At 37.1% G+C, this 14112-nt stretch overlaps 1 long non-coding RNA gene across 19 annotated transcripts in view; it reads left to right on the top strand.

The window, feature by feature from the left end:
- Positions 1-57: 57 nt before the first annotated feature.
- LOC102159998 (uncharacterized) overlaps positions 58-14112 on the top strand; it is a 749988-nt gene continuing 735933 nt past the window's right edge. For 6 of the 19 annotated variants that reach the window (XR_014829069.1, XR_014829057.1, XR_014829056.1 and 3 more), the window contains exons 1-2: positions 58-93; positions 3227-3437. This is a non-coding gene — a long non-coding RNA (uncharacterized LOC102159998). Of the gene's footprint in view, positions 133-260; positions 2720-3226; positions 3440-14112 lie in introns of those variants that run through there. The other 13 variants (XR_014829059.1, XR_014829062.1, XR_014829058.1 and 10 more) reach the window with 5 other exon arrangements.

The following is a 14112-nucleotide window of genomic DNA, read 5'->3' as shown; positions in this document are numbered from 1 at the left end:
AGGATCGTCGAACCACCGCTGCGCACGCGCACAGTAGGCTTCCGTAGCGCCCCTTCCATTGGATAGTCCCGCCTGGCTGTGGGAGGAGAAAAGGTGAGTTGCGGTGACTGGAACTTAGAAGACGGAGGGCTTGTGAGCTGAGATTTGATGGGTCTTTCTCTTTCCTTAACTCAGTGAAATATTTAAAAGCCTTCACTCTCCCTAACACTTTCTTTTTGCTTCTAGGAAGTATAGTCCTCTGTTCTTTGTAACGTGGTTTGTTTTTTTTTGTTTTTTTTTTTTTTTTTTTTTTTTTTTTTTAGTTTTTCGTGACTTACTGTTTTTGAGAATAGGGCATTTATGTTTTTCTCTTGATAGGCTCAGTAAATATATATCAAATGATGGACCTAGAGATTATCATACTAAGTGAAGAAAGCCAGACGGAGAAAGATAAATATAATATCAATTATATGTGGAATCTGAAATTTGACACAAACATTTACAAAACAGAAACAGACACACATAGAACACAAATTAATGGGTTCCAAAGGGGAAGAGGCTGGGAAGGATGAATTGGGAGTAGGGGAGTTAACAGAAAGGACATTACCATATATAAAATAGATAAACAAGGTTTATTGTACAGCACAAAGTACTTTATTCAATATCTTAGAATAAACAAGGAGTTGAAAGAATATATGTCAAATGACTTATTTATAAAGAGTATATATTTTCATTTGTCAGTTATACTTAAAAAAATTACCCTAAGTCGATAGTTTATTCATGCAGATATTTTTAGCTGGATCATGGTGGGTAAGTTTCTTTTTTTCTTTATGCATTTAATTTCCTTACTTCTAAAACAGGAATAATAATAATGCTTAACTCATAGATTGTTTCTGAAGACTAAATCAGTTCATCTATAGCTAACACATTATAGCGAGCACGCGCATGCACACACACACACCTCATAGCTTGAGAATCATAGAGGGTTCTGAGAAAAACCACTGAACTAAGTCTTGAAGTTACTTACACCTCGTTATTTTTTCATGCCTCATAATTTCTCTTTCAATTTGGCTCACTTGTCCAGGTTATATAATAAGATTTCTGGTTGAATGATATTCGTAAGCTTTTTGAATCTGGGAACCATATGTTATTCATTATTGCCAGGACAGAAAGTCCTCTGTCAGGTAGAGGTGGAAGTTAAGTGTCAGTGGTCAGTGGAATGGCAGGAGGCTGTCAGGAATAATTTCATAGTAGGAGTGATGCTTGATCTGTGTTTTGAAAGATGAGTAGGTTTTTTTTTTTTTTCCCTGAATGCCAAGAAAAGACAGAAGGGTGAGGACATTTCAGTCGAAGGAAGCTGTGTGGTCAGAAATAAGGAATTCAGAACACTATGGGCAGTTGGGAGATCCACAAGTAATCAAGGGGTTGAGTTGGAGGTTGACAGGGGCCAGATCATAGTTGGGCTTCAGTGCGTTACTAAGGTAGATTAATCCTGGAAGCAGATTTATGTAGAATTATGGCATTATCAGATTTGTGTCTTGGGGAGATCTTGGGCTTCAGTATAGCAGATAGGTTGGAAGGATGTGGAATTGGAACTGAATCGAGTGGTTAGGAAACTATTGCTGTGTCCATGAGAAAGAACATGAGAGCCTGATTTAAAGGTGAGGGGAAAGTTGAGGAATCAATACTGCATAGCTATCCATTAGTTGCAGATGAAGAAAAGGTCAAGTTGAAGAGGACCTCCTAAATTTTTGACTTAAGATTTATGGTGAATGGAGTTGCTTTTGCTGAGATTGGGAATCCAGTGATAGTAATTTTTGAAATGTATGTTGTGTGGTGGCACTTGGGATTTTCCCATTATTTATTTTAATTCTCATAACAATCCAGAAAATGGGTGTGTTATTATCCTTATGTTAAATTTGAAGAAAATAAAGCACAAATAGATTACATGTATCACCAAAGCTTCCAGGGCTGGATTTAAATCTAGTCTCTTTGGGAGTTCCCATCATGGCTCAGTGGTTAATGAATCCAACTAGGATCCATGAGGTTGTGTGTTCAATCCCTAGCCTTGCTCAGTGGGTTAAGGATCTGGCATTGCCATGAGCTGTAGTGCAGGTTGCAGATGCTGCTCGGACCCTGTGTTGCTGTGGCTCTGGCGTAGGCCAGCAGCTACAGCTCCAATTTGACCCCTAGCCTGGAACCTCCATATGCTGCAGGAGCAGCCCAAGAAATGGCAAAAAGACTAAATAAATAAATAAATAAATCTAGGTCTCTTTGGTTTAAAAATAGTGTTTTCTTTCCCATAGGTGTTGTCTCCTAGGAGGAAAACAGGTTTTAGGAGAAAAGTAATGAATTTGATTTGGAATATCTTGAGTTTTAAGATGCCTGAGGGGCATATGTATTGGATTGTCAGTAAGTCATTTGGAAGTAGGCTTGTAGTTCAGGAAAGTGGTTTATGTGGGAGACAGAGATTTGAGGGTCATTGACGTGTGTAACGGTTAAAACTGTGGGAACCCCTTACTCTGGAGGTCAACAATAGGCTTTAAGGAAGGAAGGTCTGTAAAATTCCAGAAAATGTGTGCGGATTTTTGTATATTTGTAAGTAGATCCACCCTCTCCCCTTCCATTGAGTGAGACCGGGAATCAAACCCTCATCCTCATGGATTCTAGTCAGGTTCGTTACCGCTGAGCCACGACAGGAGCTCTGCCTCTTCGGATTGCTAAGGAGTTCATGACCCTGGTAAGATCAAGAACCACTAATGTAGAATATAAGGGAAAAGGGCACAAATCAGAAGACTAGGAAATATTAATTAAAGGGGGTAACAGAAGAAGAAAAAATGAGCAATGGCGACTGAGAAATTTTCAGTCAGAGGGTAAAAGGACATCAGGAGAGTATTCTAGACATCAAGAGGATAATTGCTCAATTTTATTCGCTGCTGCAAAAAGGTGTTATCAAGGACCCAAACCAATCCGTTGGATTTGATAACTAGGGCAATGGTGACTTTGTCAGAGGTATTTCAGTGGAGTAGTAGGGAGGTGGAATTTTGGTAACACGGAGTATTTAAGGGATGAAACACAGATTCTTGAGGGGAGAGACCTTCTTCACTGTAGTCCTTGGGCTTCATTGTATTCCTGCCACAGAGATGTGATTGGTAATATTTGTTGAAAGTTGAGCAGGTGAAGAAGTGATGACCATTAATAACCAGCTACCATTGCTAACAGCTGCTTTCTGTTCTGTTGTTTCCAGGCTCCATATTGAATAGTATTTATCTACCCAGTGACTGGGCTGGAGAGGCAGTGGTGTCTCTGTATATAAATGATGAAACTGTGACTTAGAGAGGCTTAGTAAACTGCCTGATGCACACAACTACGTGCAGTGATGAATATGAGAGTCAAACTTGGATTTGCTCCAAAGTCTTTGTTCCTTCTGTGGCAGTAAAGCAAAGGAGAAGAGAAAGGTGTGAGTATTTGTCTCTCAACTGTCATTGCAGTTTTCCTTTCTCTGCCTTCTTCCTTTCACTCTCTCTTGGATTGTTCTTACTCTTCAGAGACAAAGCAGGGCCTTCATCAAACTGTAAAGATTCATCAAAGTACCCGATTCTGAGATTATTCAGAGGCCAACATGTAAACCTTGGGGTTTTCTTTCTCATCTCACTCTCACAGCTGCCTGCATTCATGCTTTTTGATAAACACATGGCTTCCTTTTTATTCTGAAAAACACTAATTCTCAACTCTGAGCACTCAACTGTGAAAAGCTACTGTATCACTGTAAAGACAATAGGGTTATAAAACCAAAAGAGACTAGAGGGAATATTTTCTACTCAACCAAGCATTTTAGAAGTTTGGAGACAATATTCTGTGCTTTTTTTTTTTTTTTTTTAAGTTGCATGGAACTATCACCTCATTGCAAGAAAATAACGTGAAAAAGGATAATGATAGAAATTTTAAAAGGGTATAGATAAAAGAAAGAATATATGAATGCTTGTTTTTTTTTGTTTGTTTGCTTTTTAGGGCCACACCTGCGTCATATGGAGATTTCTAGGCTAGGGGTAGAGTTGGAGCTACAGCTGCTGGCCTATACCACAGCCGCAAAATGTGGGATCCAAGCCGTGTCTTCAACCTACACCACAACTCACGGCAATGCCAGATCCCTGACCCACTGAGCAAGGCCAGAGATCGAACCTGAATCCTCATGGATACTAGTCGCATTAGTCCACTGCACCACGATAGGAACTCCCCAAATCAACCGTTGAGAACACTTTTTTTTTTTTTTTTTGAAATTACCTAATGGTGCAGTAGCTCTTAAGTGTTCGGTAGATTAAGACAGGTATATGTTTTGGCCATTTCAAGAAAACTCAAGATTTTCCTGTAATCCCCTTCTTGTTTTAGTCATCCATTGCTCTGTGGCAATACGTGGATGTTAGAGTAATGTTACAGGGTGAATGTTACATGTCTCTAGGACATAATGGAGGAGGAGCCTTTGGTTTAACATTTTGGTTTTTAGTTTGAATGTAATTCATCCAGTCTGTCACTGGATTTTGTGATATAAGATGATACTGCCTTGGTCTTCCTGTCTCTTTGGTATCAGGAAATGGTTTGGTCTAGAAGAGGCATGGGTTTAGGTGGGGTTTCTGGATGTTGGCCTGATTTATCTTGAGCTACTTCTCCTTGAACTGATTATGGTTGTGTTGTAGAGCTCAAAGCATTAGACAGAGCAGAGAACAGGGGTGAGAAGATTTAAGCAAAATCTGATTAACAACTGAGTGAGAAGCATATACGTCACATCTTGTAAACTTAAGATTCAGGCTGTGGTGATCTGGCTACCAGAAGAAAGAAGTGGAAGTACTGCAGTTTAAATGAGGGGTATAAAGCTACCTGAGAGCTTCTTGGAAATGCAGACTCTCTGTCTCTAACCCAAAGCTCCTAGCCCAGAATCTATATTTTAACAAGATCCATAGCGATTCATATGTGCAATGAAGTTCTCTTGAATGAGATTGACCAGAAGGGGGAATAGGGATGGTAGCATTGGGCCTTGCATGATGTACATCACTCATCCCAGATGTGCAGAATCAGAATTTAATAAGGGAATAAGGAAGCTGAATTTTCAGAAACCCTTCAGGAAATTTTTATGGAGCCTAGAATTTGAGGACCACAAGTCCTACATTTTTATGAACACTGGAATTTGAGGACCTCCAGATGAAACTGTGGTGGGGAGAAGTGCAATACATACTATGAACACTAGCTGTCACTACTCTACAATTTTAAAATGATCCTGCTGGTTAACATCCATGAGAACTATTATAACATGTTCTAAATTTGAAATGTAAAGATCTAAGGAAAATGAACTCTAAATTAAACAAAGTTGGATTTTCCTGTGATTTTATTAAAGATCTCTAAGACATGTGAATGACTTAACAAAGAGTAGTGGTTGAAGATGTAGAAATCTTGGTACATGTGAATAAACCTATGTCCAGAAAATAATGTCTCACTGTACTTGGGGAAATAAAGTGAATGTTTTGTGATTTTAAATAACCAAACTGGGCACTACAGTCTGAAAGTGTATAAGGCAGTGTGACTCTTTATTAAAATATCTTTTCCTGACCTTCTGTCACAATGTTGGGTTTGTACTGCGTTTACCAGATGTTTAATTTTCATCATCGTGTCAGGGATTGAAAGCCCTGCGTGATGTCCATGTGAACACTGTCTTTATTTGTAGATGCTACACTGTACCGGGGGGCTTGGATTCAAGTTCTGGCCTTTCTGTAAAGCTCCGTTTGGATCACCATGATGATTCTTTAATATCTGTGAGCCTTGAAACAGGCTGATAAAGATGCCCACATAGGGGTTGTCATGAGGAGGACCCAGATAATATAATAAATATGAAATACTTTATAAATTGTAAAGTATTAAATAAATGCAAAATATTCTTTGAGTGCTTACAGTATTGGGTCTTTGGTTCACTATTGGTCTTTGAAATCCTACCAGAACACCTTTTCTATAAAAATGAGTCTAGTTCTGCTAAGAGCCTAGGTATTTTCCCCAACCAGGTCTTTTGTTTCACCCCATACAGGGTTAACTGAAAACATGTATGATACTTGGTTACATTTTAGTTTCAGATAAATAGTGCATAATTTTTTAGTATGAGTAGATCTAGATATTGCATGGCAGTCTGGAAAATCTCACTCAAAGGCAAACTAAGGAAGTTGTTTCATGTTTATATTTGTATATTTCTACACCCAAAAGTCATCTAATTGTTCAAATCTTCTATTTCTCCAGGTATGGAAAAAGTCGGGCACAAAGATAATAATGTAGAGCCAAAAAATGCTTTCAGAGAGTTATTGTTAGCTGAAAGCTCACATCTTCAAAAATGTTTATACTTCCTGTCTAGAAATGGCTTGCTTGGGCTTATATTCAGAAGACTGCTTAGAGGGAAATAGGGCCTTTTAAGTAATTAATCTTTGGAATTATTTTCATTTTTGTTATAGTCTGTTATTCTTTTGGTTTTTGGTTATTCGTTAACATCTCTTTCTCTCTCCCACTGTGTGATTGTGGGACTAGAAGGAGGGAAAGTATGAAATCTCCAAAATGAAAGTCACTTAAATGTTGATGTTACAAACAATCCTGATGCACTTCTGGTACGGCCTTCTCTTCCCAATTATATTTCATGCAGAAAAGTAATACTTTTAAAATGTGTAGACTATACAGAGAGAGTCCACAACCCAGTAATGGAGAAAAGTGGGTAGAGGGCAAGGTGGGAATCAAACATATGCTAAGTGTTGAGAAAGAGTTTTTCTAGGGAATAGTTTACAGTTTCAAAGTACACTTGAGGAGAATCACAAAATGGGGTTTGACTACAATAAAATGAAACCAAAATTATGCTTTCATGGGTTTTCCCTGAAGTAGAATGAGGACTCACAGTAGAAATCTTGATGTACTGACCAACCAAGTCTGAGGCCTTTGGAGGGTGACTGCGGAGAAATGGCACCTTTGAGTTCACCTAATGTTAATGTTAGTCTATGGACACTAGGTGGCAATACAGAGCAATGTGAGGATTTAGAATTTGTGGTGGAGATGCTGAATGAGTGGGGGAAGAGTTGCTAGAAGAGTTTTGGTTTCTTGTTGTTAACACAGACCCTTTCAGTTTATGGCAGAATGTTCCTCTGGCTGTGATCTTAAGAAACTTCAGTAGGTGCAGGTTTCGGGTCAGATTCACCTTTGGTGATTTCCTTCTTTTTTTCTGTTCCATTCTAAGACTGATGACTTCACACCTCTGCAGAGTACTTAATTAGTCTCATCAGGCATCCAAACTTGATACCTATGTCTAAATTTAGATACAGAGATGGTGAAGCTGTTTAATTGGTGTTTGGGGCCATTAGAGGGAGCCCACAGAGGAGGATGACATTGTGCTGAGGTGATTTGAGCCACCAGTGAGGGTAAGGCTGTGTTCCTGGGCTGTGTGTTCTTGTCACTAAGAACATTTGCTAATCTGCTGACAAACTGCAATGGGAATATCCCTTGGACATGCTGAAAGCCCAGTGCCCTGTCATTTGAGTAGAGCAGGCACTTCCCCAGCACAGGAGAGTATTGATGATTATCCTACTCTTTGGCATAAGGCTTCTGTTTTCTTTATGATTTGATGATGTTTGCTGGCATCTGTGATGTGTGTTTGTTAATTGCTTAAAGAAGCTTCTGTCTTTAAAAAAAACCAATAAAATCTTGGATCAGGTAAATTTTTCTCTATTTTAATTTTTATTGGTATTTCTGAGTTCCAAGGAAATTACATGCATATCAAATGATCACATTGAAAACTTTTTCCTCCATTGTTTTGGGAATTCCCTCTTGTATTTATGCCCTTTCTCTTGCCTAAGTAAAACAGATTTAGTTAGAATTTGAGGATGAAATTTACTAAGCCTGTGTTTTCAATAAAAATTGGGGATTTAAGTTAATTTTCATGCCCAAATTGTTATCCTTCTGGCCCCCTTTCCATGTTCAGTTTTATCTTCAGCTATCTTCTAATATTACCTACTGTTCGCTAAGCACACTATGTTTATTTCTGCCCAAGTCTCTCTCATCCTGTTAACACCTGCTGGTGTGCCCCTTCTCCCTTCTTTTCAGTATTCAGCTCGAAGGCATCTTCTTTAAGAAGCTCTCTCTGGGTCATTCACAGTAATCTCTTGCTTTCCTGAACTCATGTAATGTTACTCAGGTTAGCTCATGATTATAATGTAGTCTCAGTGGCTTTTTGATTGGTTTACGTGCACGCACGCACAGACACACACAGACACACACAGAGATACTAGATCACAGGCTTTTTGAAGGTGAGAACTGCACCTCAGGGACATCTAGCAGTGTGGTATGTATTGAATATACATAGTAGATATCCATCTTTTGTCCCCTTCTGTGATTCCCAAAGCCTAAAACATAGTAGGTGTTCAATAAATGTTTGTTGAAACAAACCACTGAAGAATTTAAATACTCTGCTGAAGTACTAGATCTCTGATATTAGATTGTGACATCTACTATAAAAAATGTAGTAGTTAACAGCACAGACTTTGTGAGTAAGCTTAAACCTTATTTCCTCCATGAGCAGTTCCCAAGGCCGGTACAATCCTGGTTTCTTCTGATTCTGATGTACTGAATTATCTTGTCTACTTTCATCATGTCTATATTGGGCAAGTGCTTAAGGTTCATATGTGTAGTTGAGGGTTAATACTGGTGCCTATCTGTTAGGGTTGTGATGATTAAATGACTTAATATATATATAAAACACGTAGAACTTTTCCTGGCGTATGGTAAGTGATTGCTATTGTTTGTTATTATTGATATGAGTATAGGATTGTTCACTGTTTTTTTGCATATAGAGCTTATCCTACCAAGGGATTGTAAATTTTCAGGGGAAGGCATCTTCATTTTAATATCTTAGAAACTGTAATTGTGTCCCTTTTTCAATCCAAGTATTGGAAATTTGTGTCTTTTTTCTTTTCCTGATTAGTATGACCAGAGGTTTATCAGTTTCATTGACTTTTCTCCTAGTTTTTGGTTTCATTGTTTTTGTACTGTTTTTCTCTTTTCAATACCACTGATTTCTGCTCTTTATTATTTTCTTTCACTTGCTAACTTTGGGTTTAATTTTCCATTCTGAGTATAGTGTTTTATAAATGTTATTTAATTCAAGTTAGTTTATTTGCTATAACTCCCCTCTAAACTCTGCTTCAGCTGCATTCTATAAATTTTGATATATTATGTTTTTATTTTTAAAGTATTTCCTGTTTTTCCTTTTTTCTTCTTTACTCATGAGTTATTTAGAAGTATGGTGTTTAATTTTGAAATACTTGGGGATTTCCCACATATCTCCTGTTGATTTCTAGTTTAACTCTTTGGTAGACCTAGAACATATTTTATATGATTTCAATTCTCCTAATTTTATTGAGACATTTTATGGCCCTGAATATGATCTGATTAGATGAATGTGCGCTGTGTTCTTGGAAAGTTTGTGCATTCTGCTGTTGCTGAGTATAGTGTTTTATAAATGTTATTTAATTCAAGTTAGTTTATAGCCTAGTTCAAATATTCTGTGTCCTTCAGACTCTCAGAATCCTTATTCTATTAGTTTCTGAAAGAGAGATGTTAGTCTCTAATTAAAACTAAGATTTGTCTATGTCTCCTTTCAATTTTACATATTTTGTTTTGGAATTTTGTTAGTTGGTATATACACATTTAGAACTGTTGTGTTCTTGATGAATTACCCCTTTATCACTAGGAAAAGTCCCTCATGATAATATTTCTTATTCTGAAGTATACTTTGTCTTTATTAATATTGCCACTCAGATTTTCTTTTGATTGTATATTTTTCTATAATTTTACTTTTAAGCTATGTGTGTCTATATATAAAGGGATTTTCCTGCAATCATTTTTTTTTTTGTTCCAAGTGGCTATCTCTGCTTTATAATTGGAATGTTTAAACTATTTGTATTTAATGTCATTATTCATATGGTTGGATTTAAATCTATCATTTCATTGTTTTCCAATTGTACCACATGTTCTTTGTTCCTTTTTGCTGTTGCCTTTCCTTTTATTGAGAGTAATTGACTATTTTTTATTAATTACTTTTTATTTACCTTGTTGGATTATACCTCCTTGTTTTTTCTTTTTTTAATTAGTTTCTCTCAGGTTGAAATTATGTAATTTTAACTTAATCACATTCTGCCATCAAATAATATTTTACTTTTTCATATGGAGTATGAGAACCTTACAACAGTATAATTCCATCTATTTATCCTTTATGCTGTTGTTTTCATATATTTTACTTCCACAAATTCAGTAAATCCCAAATGATAATGTTACCAATTTTGTTTTAAATAGTCAATTATTTTGAAGAGAGTTTAAAAATGAGAAAATTGTCTTTTACATTCCCCCACATATTTGTCATTTCTAGCTTTCTTCCTTCTTTTGTGAAGGTTTAACTTTTATTTATTTATTTATTTTTGCTTTATATGGCTGCACCTGTAGCATATGGAGGTCCCCAGATCGGAGATATAGCTGCCGGCCTACGCCAGAGCCACAGCAACTTGGGATCTGAGCTGCATCTGCGACCTACCTGGCAATGCCGGATCCTTAACCCACTGAGCAAGGCCAGGGATCAAACCCACAACCTCATTGTTCCTAGTCAGATCCATTTCTGCTGCACCACGATGGGAACCCATAACTTTCAATCTTGTGTTGTTTTACTTATGTCTTCCTAAGAAACTCAAACATTTTTGGAGTGATGTTCAATTGGAGATGAATTTTCTTAGTTTTGTTTCTCTGGAAATACGTGTTTATTCATTATTTTGGAAAACTATTTTCCCTTGGTAAAGAGCTGTGGGTATATAGCGTTTTTTTTTTTTTTTTTTTTTTTTTTTAATATATTTGGCTCCCATAGTTTCTGATGAAGAGTGTGCCGTTATTCTTTTCATTATTGCCCTGTAGGTAATGTGTCACAGTGTATCATATTTTTCCTGGATGATTTTAAGATTTTCTTTTTATCATTTATTTTCAGCATTTAATTATATTGTGCCTTGACATGCAATACACCTCTGGGGATTCTACTTGATGCTATGTGTGTGTGTATGTGTGTGTATGTGTGTGTCTATGTGTGTATTCCATTTTGGCTTGAGGGAAGACAAACTATTCCTAGTGCTCCGTGACTCACAGGGGCTTTTCTGACTCATTCCTTCTTATAGTTTTTTCTGTATCCTTGGGCCATTCCTCTCATGCAGACACAGACTCCACTGGAATTCTTTCTTTATGCAGCTGCTTTCTCTATAGTACTATGTTCTACAAATTCTACCTTTCTTGGTTTTACCTCAATTCTTTGTTTTTTTTAATCACTCAATGAATTTATTACATTTATAGTTGTGCAATGAACATTACAATCTAATTTTATAGGATTTCCATCCCACAACCCCAGCGCTTCCCCCTACCCCCCCGAACTGTCTCCTTTGGAAACCATAAGTTTTTCAAAGTTTTTGAGGCAGTATCTATTCTGTAAAGAAGTTCATTGTGTCCTTTCTTCAGATTCCACATGTCAGTGAAAGCATTTGATGTTGGTATCTCATTGTCTGACTGACTTCACTTAGCATGATAATTTCTAGGTCCATCCATGTTGCTAAAAATGCTGATACTTCGTTCCTTTTAATGGCTGAGTAATATTCCATTGTGTATATGTACCACATTTTCTTGATCCACTCCTCTGTTGATGGACATTTAGGTGGTTTCCATGTCTTGGCTGTTGAAAATAGTGCTGCAGTGAACATTGGAGTACGTGTGTCTTTTTGAGTCATGGTTTTCTCTGGATAGATGCCCGGAGTGGGATTGCTAGATCAAATGGAAGTTCTATTTTTAGTTTTCTGAGAAATCTCCATACTGTTTTCCACAGTGGTTGCACCAGTTTACAATCCCAACAGTGTAATAGGGTTCCTTTTTCTCCACACCTTCTCTAGCACTTATTGTTTGTAGACTTTTTGATGATGGCCATTCTGGCTGGAATAAGATGGCACCTCATAGTGGTTTTGAATTTTGAGTTTATTTTTGTGTATGGTGTTTGGGAGTGTTCTAATTTCATTCTTTTACATGTGGCTGTCCAGTTTTCCCAGTACTACTTTTTGAACAGGCTGTCTTTTCTCCATTGAATATTCTTGCCTTCTTTGTGATAGATTAGTTGGCTGTATGTGCATGGGTTTAATTCTGGGCTTTCTGTCCTGTTACTCTGATCTATATTTCTGTCTTTGTGCTGGTAGCATACAACAATTGATGATTGTTGCTTTGCAGTATAGACTGAAGTCAGGGAGCCTGATTCCTCCAACTCCGTATTTCTTTTTGAAGATGTCTTTGGCTATTCTGGGTCTTTTGTGCTTCCAAACAAACTTTAAAATAGTTTGTTCAAGTTCTGTGAAAAATGTCCTTGGTAATTTGATAGGGATTGCTTTAAATCTGTGGCTTGCCTTGGGTAGTATAGTCATTTTGATAATATTGACTCTTCCAATCCAAGAGCATGTATGTCTTTTCATCAGTTGTGTTGTCTTTGATTTCATTAATCAGCATCTTATAGTTTTGAGAGAATAAATCTTTTGACCCTTTAGGTAGGTTTACTCCTAGGTATTTTATTCTTTTGGATGCGATGGTAAATGGAATTGCTTCCCTAATTTTTCTTTCTGATGTTTCGTTAGTTGTATATAGAAATGCTGTTGATTTCTGTGTATTAATTTTATATCCTGCGACTTTGCCAAATTCATGGATGAGCTCTAACAGTTTTCTGGTAGAGTCTTTAGGATTCTCTAGGTATAATATCGTGTCATCTGCAAATAGTGATAGTTTTACTTCTTCCTTTCCAATTTGGATTCCTTTTATTTCTTTTTTTACTTCTCTGCTTGCTGTGGCTAGGACTTGCAAAACTATGTTGAAGAGTAGTGGCAAGAGCGGACATCCTTGTCTTGTTCCTGATCTCAGCGGGAATTCTTTCAACTTTTCACCATTGAGAATGATGTTAGCTGTGGGTTTGTCATATATGGCCTTTATCAAGTTGAGGTAGGTTCCCGTTATGCCCACTTTCTGAAGGGTTTTTATCATAAATGGGCATTGGATTTTGTCAAAGGCTTTTTCTGCATCTATTGAGAGGATCATATGGTTTTTATTCTTCAGTTTGTTAATGTGGTGTATCACACTGATGGATTTGCGGATATTGAAGAACCATTGCATCCCTGGGATAAATCCCACTTGACCATGATGTACAATCCTTTTAATGTATTGTTGGATGTGGTGCGCTGGTATTTTGTTGAGGATTTTTGCATCGATGTTCATCAGTGAAATTGGCCTGTAGTTTCCTCTTTTTGTGGTATCTTTGTCGGTTTTGGCATCAGGGTGATGGTGGCCTCATAAAATGAGTTTGGGAGTATCCCTTCCTCTGTGATTTTTTGAAATAGTTTCCGAAGGATAGGTGTTAACTCTTCTCTAAATGTTTGATAGAATTCCCCTTTGAAGCCATCTGGTCCTGGACTTTTGTTTGTTGGAAGTTTTTTAATCACAGTTTCAACTTCAGTACTTGTGACTGGTCCATTCATCTTTTCTATTTCATCTTGGTTTAGTCTTGGAAGATTGCACTTTTCTAAGAATGTGTCCATTTCTTCCAGGTTTTCCATTTTATTGGCATATAGTTGCATACAGTAGTCTCTTATGATCCTTTGTATTTCTGTGATGTCCGTTGTTACTTCTCCTTTTTCATTTCTCATTTTATTGATTTGAGTCCTCTCTCTTTTTTTCTTGATTAGTCTGGCTAAGGGTTTGTCCGTTTTGTTGAACTTTTCAAAGAACCAGCTTTTCATTTCATTGATCTTTTCTATGGTTTTCTTTGTTTCTATTTCCTTGATTTCTGCTCTGATCTTTATGATTTCTTTCCTTCTACTAACTTCAGGCCTTGTCTGTTCTTCTCTCTGGAGCTGCTTTAGATGTAAAGTTAGCTTGTTTATTTGAGCTTTTTCTTGTTTCCTGAAGTGGGCTTGTCTTGCTATACACTTTCCTCTTAGAATGGCTTTCACTGCATCCCATAGGTTTTGGCGTATCGTATCTTTGTTGTCATTTGCTGCTAGGTATTTTTTA

This window comes from Sus scrofa, chromosome 15, assembly GCF_054392235.1.
Source record: "Sus scrofa isolate SSC_HxYL_T2T_F1_AM1 chromosome 15, Sscrofa_HxYL_maternal_Yorkshire_Landrace_v2.0, whole genome shotgun sequence".
Taxonomy (NCBI): Eukaryota; Metazoa; Chordata; class Mammalia; order Artiodactyla; family Suidae; genus Sus; species Sus scrofa.
The sequence above is the reverse complement of the archived record's forward strand: the minus strand, read 5'-3'. Positions and strand labels throughout refer to the sequence as shown.